Source organism: Nansenia antarctica (assembly GCF_963989245.1).
Source record: "Nansenia antarctica genome assembly, chromosome: 1".
NCBI lineage: Eukaryota > Metazoa > Chordata > Actinopteri > Argentiniformes > Microstomatidae > Nansenia > Nansenia antarctica.
The window spans coordinates 76,837,254-76,846,009 of record NC_137674.1 but is presented as its reverse complement, the minus strand read 5'-3'; the positions used below and the strand labels follow the sequence as shown (position 1 = coordinate 76,846,009).

The 8,756-nt window shown below is 52.3% G+C and overlaps 1 protein-coding gene across 1 annotated transcript in view; it reads right to left on the bottom strand.

The window, feature by feature from the left end:
- Positions 1-8,756, bottom strand: part of sbf2 (SET binding factor 2) — a gene marked incomplete at its 5' end in the record, with an annotated part of 140,242 nt that overhangs the window by 42,920 nt on the left and 88,566 nt on the right. The gene's annotated exons all lie outside the window — the stretch shown is intronic.

Sequence of the window (8,756 nt, the reverse complement as noted above, 5' to 3'; positions counted from 1 at the left end):
TCTACACACACGCACGCACACACACACACACACACACACACACACACACACACACACACACACACACACACACACACACACACACACAATGGAGAGACTTCATAGTCAACGGCCCGTTGAGGCAGAACGCGTCCAGTAGCTGACTCAGGTACTGAAGCAGCCAAGAAGGTCCAGACTGTGCTGAGTGTGTGTGTGTGTGTGTGCTGTAGCTGTGCTGCTGTGAGACAGACAGACAGACAGACAGACAGAGAGTCAGTCAGTTTGGGGTAGCAGCGTGTGGACGCCTCGTCAAACTCACTGAGCTTGTAAAACAAGAACCGTTAAAAACTCCCGCTGAAAAAACTAGGAAAAATAACGCCTCCGACTGCCAGGGGCTTCAGCAGCCATCAATCACTCCTCAGGGGTTTCTCAACACGTCAAGACCCCACAGCAACAATGTCTCTCTCTCTCTCTCTCTCTCTCTCTCTCTCTCTCTCTCTCTCTTCATCTACCTCCATCTTTCTCTCTCTACCTCAATCTCTCTCTCTCTCTTACCCTCTCTCTTCAGCTACCTCCATCTCTCTCTCTCTCACCCTCACACTATCTACCTACATGTCTCTCTCTCTCTCTCTTACCGTCTCTCTCTCTCTCTCTTCATCTACCTCCATCTCTCTCTCTCTTACCGTCTCTCTCTCTCTCTCTCTTACCGTCTCTCTCTCTCTCTCTCTCTTACCCTCTCTCTTCATCTACCTCCATGTCTCTCTCTCTCTCTCCCTCTCTCTCTCTTCATCTACCTCCATCTCTCTCTCTCACTCTATCTACCTCCATCTCTCTTTCTCTTTCCCTTACCCCCTCCCTCTCTGTCCCCCTCTCTCTCAGTTTGGAGAACGGGGGGGGGGGGGGGGGGGGCTGGTGTTTTTCCAGTAGAAGAGTTGTGGCGCGTCTCTCAGACCACCTGCTGTTGGTGTGCGGTGGTCTGGAGGGAGCGTACAGGGAAGGTTGTTCCCTACGCTCAGACACACACACACACACACGCAAACACACCCACACGCACACACACATACGTCACACTGCGGTAGCACCTGAATGGTCTGAGGCCAGGGGACACACCGTGCCAAAACTGCTTATACATACACACACTCCCTTCCTCACCCCCACACCCCCATCTCCCAACCTACCCTCCCCCCCCCTTTCCTGCCCTCCCTACCCACTGTCTGAAGGCCAGGTGGCTTTCTTCAGCATCTCTGTATTAGATTAGCTTCTGATGTCTCTCTGGTCCCTCTGAGCCTGGACTCCATGCTAACCACATGCTAACAAAATGCTAACACCATGCTAACACCAGGCACCACTGTTGCCCGAGGCCCCAGAAGCCCTCCTCCGTGTGCCCCCCCCCCGCCCCCCCCGGATGAGCAGCACAGCGGCAGGACGGCTAAAAAAACGGCAACAAACTACCTAAATCCTCCAGTAAGCATCTTATCTAGAGCAGCGGGGACACAGAGACATATTTCACCTCCTGAATTTCACGGCGTCCGCTGAGGAGGAGAGGAGCGTGGCGTTCTAGATCAATCACCAGGACGCTTACGGACGCTGACGCTAGCGTTTGTTGATAGGTACCCCCCCCCCCCCGCGCGCTCTTCCCTCCGCAGACAGGAACGCTTCACTGTACATACATTATATACATTATCCTGGCTAGCGTCATGCTTCACTGTACATACATTATATACATTATCCTGGCTAGCGTCATGCTTCACTGTACATACATTACCGGTATATACATTATCCTGGCTAGCGTCATGGGAACGCTGTGTCCTCCTCCGGCCTCTGGAGTTAGCGAGAGGTGCTAGCGAGAGGAGCTACCGTGTGAGCCTCGGGTGTAGCTAAACGCTGGCTACGGTCAAAACTAATAGACTTGCAGATTAGCCTGAGTGGATTAGTGGTGGTCTAGACTCAATGAGGTCGATGTTAAACGGATGGTTAAGCTGAATGAGATGAGATGAGGTCCGCTCAGAACCCAAGGAACCCAACCAGACGCTAGCGGACTGGCCTACTGTTGTTATTCTGTGTCTGTTATATAACTCTCACAGGGTGCATGCTTTTGTGGTAGGTGTGTGTGTGTGTGTGTGTGTGTGTGTGTGTGTTCACTGTGTGTGTGTGTGTGTGTGTGGTCGGTGTGTGTGTATGTGTATGTGTGTTCCGGGTGTGTGTGTGTGTATGTGTGTGTTCCGGGTGTAAGTGTGTTCGGTGTGTGTGTGTGTCAGTGAAAGAACACAGCCTGGCTGAACCCGCTGTGTGTGTGTGTGTGTGTGTGGTGTGTGTGTGTGTGTGTGTGTGTGTGTGTGGAGGTCAGGTTGACTGTGGTGGACTCTCCCTCCTCTGATAGCAGAGAGCCGCCAACGCTCCAACGCTGGAGGTCACGCCACGACGACAACGGAAGATGGATGGAGGGAGGAGGGAGGGGAGGGAGGGAGGGAGGGAGGAAAGGAGATCAGAAAGAGAGATGGAAGGAGACGACATGAATGATCTATCAGAGACGCATATCAATGCTTCAACTTGCCAAATGCAGAGGAGAAAGGTCAGCATTGACTGAAAGAGAGGAAAACAGGCAAAGAGAAGAGAACACAGAGAGACAGAGAGAGGGAGAGAGAGAAAGAGAGAGAGAGAAAGACAGAGAGAGAGAGAGAAAGAGAGAGTGGGAGCTCAGGGTGTGTGTGTGTGTGTGTGTGTAGAGCTCTGCTGATTGACCTGTATGTGGAGGGACATTAGAGGAAAAAGAACACTGTTTGATCTGTTGAGCCTGACACAATAAAAGGACTATTTATGAGTGTTTTGGAGAGGATTATTTGCCGTTTACAAAAATAGACATTCCTTTGGAAAACCTCAGCGACAAGCACTCAGGAGGGAACAAACCACCCCCCAACCTGTACACAATCAGTCTCCTACATTAACATCATGCATTTCTAAAGATGATTCAGCGCTTCAGTGCAGAGAACTATTTGTATTGCCGAATGGCTGAAAACTGTCTTGGTCTAAACAACGTATTTACACTAGCGACTCCAGTCAAACAAACACACGCAGAAGTGGAACAGACACACCAGAGGCAACATCTCTGGAACCCGCGGGACGGCGGGATGGCCAATGCGTAAGAAGCGGGGACATAGTAACACAGAAACAAAAGTCAACAAAGTAAACAAAGACAGAGAGTCGAGGACATCTCTCCCGAGGTCCTCCAAAAGAGGTCACCGGGTAAATAATTCTCAAACAAGAGTCAAACAGCTTGACAGGGACAAACTTTGAGAGATCCCGCTACGCATAAACTGTGACCAAAAAAAAATGCAAACAGTCCCAGCCGCTTTGTGCTGCGAGAGTCCAGGACAATGTTTGGGGCTTTTTTTGTTTTGTGTGACTGCAGCCTGCAGGCCTCCGATCCACTGTTACCTCTCCCAGCACCAAGAGGCAGACACGGGGCCCGCTATAGGCCCCTGCAGGGCCCTCTGGGTGACGCACTCTACTGGAACAACACAATGTCAGACGTGACTGTGGTAAAAGGGTAAAACAACACTGAGTCAGGCAGGGACTGACACCTGTACCGTGTGATAAACACGTCCTTCCTTCAACCAGGGACGTCAGAGGGCCTTGGCTTACTGGCAGAGGGGATCAGGAAGTACAAAGGTTGGTGGGAGGTTTAGGTCAACGTTTACCTCATGAAAGGTCGACCTCCCATTTAACCCAAAACCTCCCGCCGTCAAGCGATATCACGATGACTTCACCAGGTGACATGTCTCGGAGGTATGGGAGGGAGGTAAACGTGTATGTCAGGTACACCATAGCATGTCTGCTACTCCTAAATACACTTATTTACACGTATGTACTGTATACCAGAGAGCACTCCTGTCACCAGGCAACGCTGAGGGAAACAGTGACAGGCGTCAGGGATCCGAGGGCATGGTGACATGGGATTTAGGTCAATGACAGAATGTCGTCGTCCCCCCCCCCTGCCTCCCCGCCCGAAACAAACTAACCAAACACACTCAATCTGTCTCCCAGTGCTACCGACAGACAGACAGAGAGACAGACAGACAGAGAGACAGAGAGACAGACAGACAGAGAGACAGACAGACAGACAGACAGAGAGACAGACAGAGAGACAGACAGACAGACAGAGAGAGAGACAGACAGAGAGAGAGACAGACAGACAGAGAGACAGACAGACAGAGAGAGAGACAGACAGAGAGACAGACAGACAGAGAGGCAGACAGACAGAGAGAGACAGACAGAGAGACAGACAGACAGAGAGAGAGACAGAGGGACTCTGGGAGTGGGCAGACCCATGGCAAGGGACGTTGTTCCCACGTCCTGGAGCGTGGCGGAGGAGGAGGAGGAGTAGGAGGAGAGAGGGCAGCGTTTTTCTCTGTGGGAAAAATGAGCTCTGTCCACAGGGGCCGGGCTTACCAGGCACAGGCTGAGAGAAAACCAGCCTAGAGGGACCCTAACCCTGACCCTGACCCTGACTCTAACCTTAACCTTAACCAAGGGTTACTGGGGCCCTGTCTAGTCTATGCATAGAGACAGTTGAGGACCACCAGGCAGGCAGACAGACAGAGAGGCAGGCAGACAGACAGACAGACAGAGAGGCAGGCAGACAGACAGAGAGGCAGGCAGACAGACATACAGAGAGGCAGGCAGGTAGGCAGACAGGCAGACAGACAGAGAGGCAGGCAGGTAGAGAGGCAGGCAGGCAGACAGACAGGCAGGCAGAGAGATGCAGACAGATAGAGAGAGACAGACAGAGAGACAGAGAGACAGACAGACAGACAGACAGACAGACAGACAGAGGGGTTATGACAGGTGCGGATGACACAGCAGTTTTAAGAGGACAGCAGAGCAGCCTTCAGCCAACGGCTCCTCTCTGGGAGGGAGCTGAAGTCACATGATACTGTATAAGGCTGGGGGCCATTAAGGAAGACCAGAGAGAGGGCTTACTGGGACACACAAACACAACACACTGTAGCTGGCGGCCATGTTGGATGTCGTCCATGACACCTTATTACACTGTTCATCCTCCCTGGCCAATGGAACACGACATCTTTAAGGTGATGGAATGTACCCTATTTAGCTCGCTAACAATACAATACACTGTGTTAAATACCTAACCACTCTCCTCTAAACACATACTCCAGTCTAGATCAATGTAGCGCAGACTATTTAGTGTGAAACAAGTCAATTCAAGAGGCGAGCCAGGATCATGATGTCTGGTTATGTAAGTCCCAATTACACCCACGGTGGTGTAGGAGTAAATAATCCCTCCGATCCACTTGAACACTGATTAACGAGGGCTCTCTGTGGAGATTACTGCAGACTGGTTGTGTGTGTGTGAGCTTCTCATCGTTCTATATTGTACCATATTGACATGGTGTTGTGGTTCAGTGTAACCCTGTTGGCTGGCTCGCTCCAGTTTACAAGACACGACCCAGAATCACGCCCTTCAAAAAGAACATTCTCAATCCTTTTTTCAATCCTCCCAACAACTCGACATCTCTCGCAAATCAAATCAAACGCACACACGCTCCCAACTCTGTGTGAACGTATGATTTCATCGAGTTATGATATCAAGCTTCAATGTGGGTCATGGGCATGTTCGAGAAAATCCACTGCCAGCTGGATGCAGTCTGGCATCACACAGCCTCTCTCCGGGCCCCCCCGGCCCGCCCTGGCCCCCCCCAGCAACACTCCAAACTGTCCCCTCAGCTCGGTCCGGCCCTGTACAGTGACGGTGTGTCCCGCTTCTTAATTTTTGGCGTGGCCACAAACCAGCCACTGTTGCTTTCACCGGCTTTGGGGGTAGTGGTGGCCTAGTGGATAGTGAGTTGGACTGAGTTTGACTGGTGATCAGAAGGTCATGAGTTCAAATCCCACCTGGGAACACCACCACAAGTGTGCCCTTGAAGTAAGGCACTTAGCCCTAAATGACCATTCCCATGAGACTGTCTCCTGTAATCTCTAATTGAATAAACACTTTGGATAAAAGTGTCGGAAAAAGCTAAATGGTAAAAATGTAAAAAATGTTTGAAAAAATGCTTTGAACAGATCCCGAAACACTCAGTGTGGTCGAGTAAAGAGAGACTGATGGGAACAGTGACGTCGAACATGGCTATCCACTTAAGAACCACCTCACCCTCAAAGTGTTTAACATTCTTCTCTACGTGTGTACAGTGGCAGCGTGGAACGGCAGGGGACATCGACGGAGCGGTGATCGTGGGATGGGAAATAAAGAGAGAGAGAGGGGGGGGAGAGGGGAGAGGGGAAGAGAGAGAGAGAGAGGGGGGGGAGAGAAAGGGGAAGGGAGAGAGAGAGGGAGAGAGAGAGGGGGGAGAGAGAGAGAGAGGGGGGAGAGAGAGAGAGAGAGAGAGAGAGGGGAGAGAGAGAGAGAGAGAGAGAGAGAGAGAGAGAGAGAGAGAGAGAGAGGGGGAGAGAGAACGGGGCTTATCTGAGAGTTACATCAGTCTGCGCCGTGAGAACAGCATGAGTCATACAGTGGTAGAGAGAGAGAGAGAGAGAGAGAGAGAAAGAGAGAGAGAGGACGAGAGTGGTGGTGAGGTCCAAATCTGTGCCCGATTCAGGGGCAACAACAGAACCACAGTTGTGTCTGTCGCCACGGCAACAACAGATTTGAGAGCAGAGGGGACATATTTTCGTTGTTCACGCCACCACAACCGTGGTGACCTGACCACAACAACCCTGATCTGACCACAGCCTGATAACAACCCTGACCACAACCCTGACCTGACCACAACCTGACCACCACAACCCTGACTTGACCACAACCTGACCCCAGCAACCCTGACCTGACCACAATCCTGACCTGACCACAACCTGACCACAACCCTGACCTGTCCACAACCTGACCCCAGCAACCCTGACCTGACCACAACCTGACCACAACCCTGACCTGACCACAACCCTGACCTGACCTGACCACAACCTGACCACAACCTTGACCTGACCACAACCTGACCCCAGCAACCCTGACCTGACCACAACCTGACCACAACCCTGACCTGACCACAACCTGACCCCAGCAAACCCTGACCTGACCACAACCTGACCCCAGCAAACCTTAACCTGACCACAACCCTGACCTGACCACAACCTGACCCCAGCAAACCTTAACCTGACCAAACGGGTCAGTGTCCTGACTATACACACTTATCTACACAATGGAAGTAAGTCAGTTGACTTTATTTTGAATGTGTGTATTGTCGTACTCAAACGACTGAGGAAACTCTATACTCTCTGTATATTTTAAATATGACAAATAAAGTCTTCCATCCATCCATCCATCCATCCACCCACCCACCCACTAGGGGTGCATTGCGAATCATCTACAGAAATGTCGCTCTATTCAATGCGGAAATGTCATTTTACTTTCTCTGTAATTACTTATTAATAAAGATTTGAAAAATTATGATAACCATATTATTATCTTAGTTTAATGTCATTACAATGCATTATAGACCTTTTATTTATAACAAGCATAACCAAAAAAACGCTTTTATGTCGGTGCTGTGTCTAACGTTACAGTAACGCAACGCTGCATGACAGTCGAGCATTTCAGAGATGTACAATCATAAATCAATTATTACCTGTGGCGTTTGACAGCGGATGATGGTACACATATGTAAAGTTATCTATCAAACGTTCGGCTGACTTGTACATGATGCGCATTTTGACCTATTTCCATGTAGCGGCACCCGCAATCTAATCCGAGCAGTTGTTATTAATATTATTAATGGGTTGTATCATTTATTTAAATGCATTATAGACCTTTTCTTTATAACAAGCACAACAACAACAAAACGTTATTATGAAGAAAAAAAAAACGTACCGAAACCATGACCCAAAAACCGAGGTTCATACCGAACTGTGGGCCAACTGAACCGTTGCACCCCTACCACCCACCCATCCATCCATCCATCCATCCATCCACTCTTCCTGTCTATCTCTGTCTGTGTAATAAAGGTAACTGACCCCAGATTAGCATCTAGGAGTGATGCACCCTACTCTCCATGGCAACATGGCTGACAGGGTCGGGACTGGGTGGCATCCTGGCTGGAGGGAGGGGGCAGGGGCTGGCTGGAGGGGGGAGGGGCTGGGTGGAGGGGGCGGGGGCAGGGGCTGGCTGGAGGGGGGAGGGGCTGGGTGGAGGGGGCAGGGACTGGGTGGAGGGGGCAGGGGCTGGGTGGAGGGGGCAGGGGCTGGGTGGAGGGGGGAGGGGCTGGGTGGAGGGGGCAGGGGCTGGGGGGAGGGGCTGGGTGGAGCAGGCAGGGGCTGGGTGGAGGGGGCTGGGTGGTGTCCTGGCTGGAGGGGGGAGGGGCTGGGTGGAGGGGGCAGGGGCAGGGTGGAGGGGGCAGGGGCTGGGTGGAGGGGGCTGGGTGGTGTCCTGGCTGGAGGGGGGAGGGGCTGGGTGGAGGGGGCAGGGACTGGGTGGAGGGGGCAGGGGCTGGGTGGAGGGGGCTGGGCGGTGTCCTGGCTGGAGGGGGTAGGGACTGGGTGGAGGGGGCAGGGACTGGGTGGAGGGGGCAGGGGCTGGGTGGAGGGGGCAGGGGCTGGGTGGAGGGGGGAGCGGCTGGGTGGAGGGGGCAGGGGCTGGGTGGAGGGGCTGGGTGGAGGGGGCAGGGGCTGGGTGGAGGGGGCAGGGGCTGGGTGGAGGGGGCAGGGGCTGGGTGGTGTCCTGGCTGCAGGACAGTGTGTGCCTCTGCTCTGAGCTGGGAGCCAGGAGA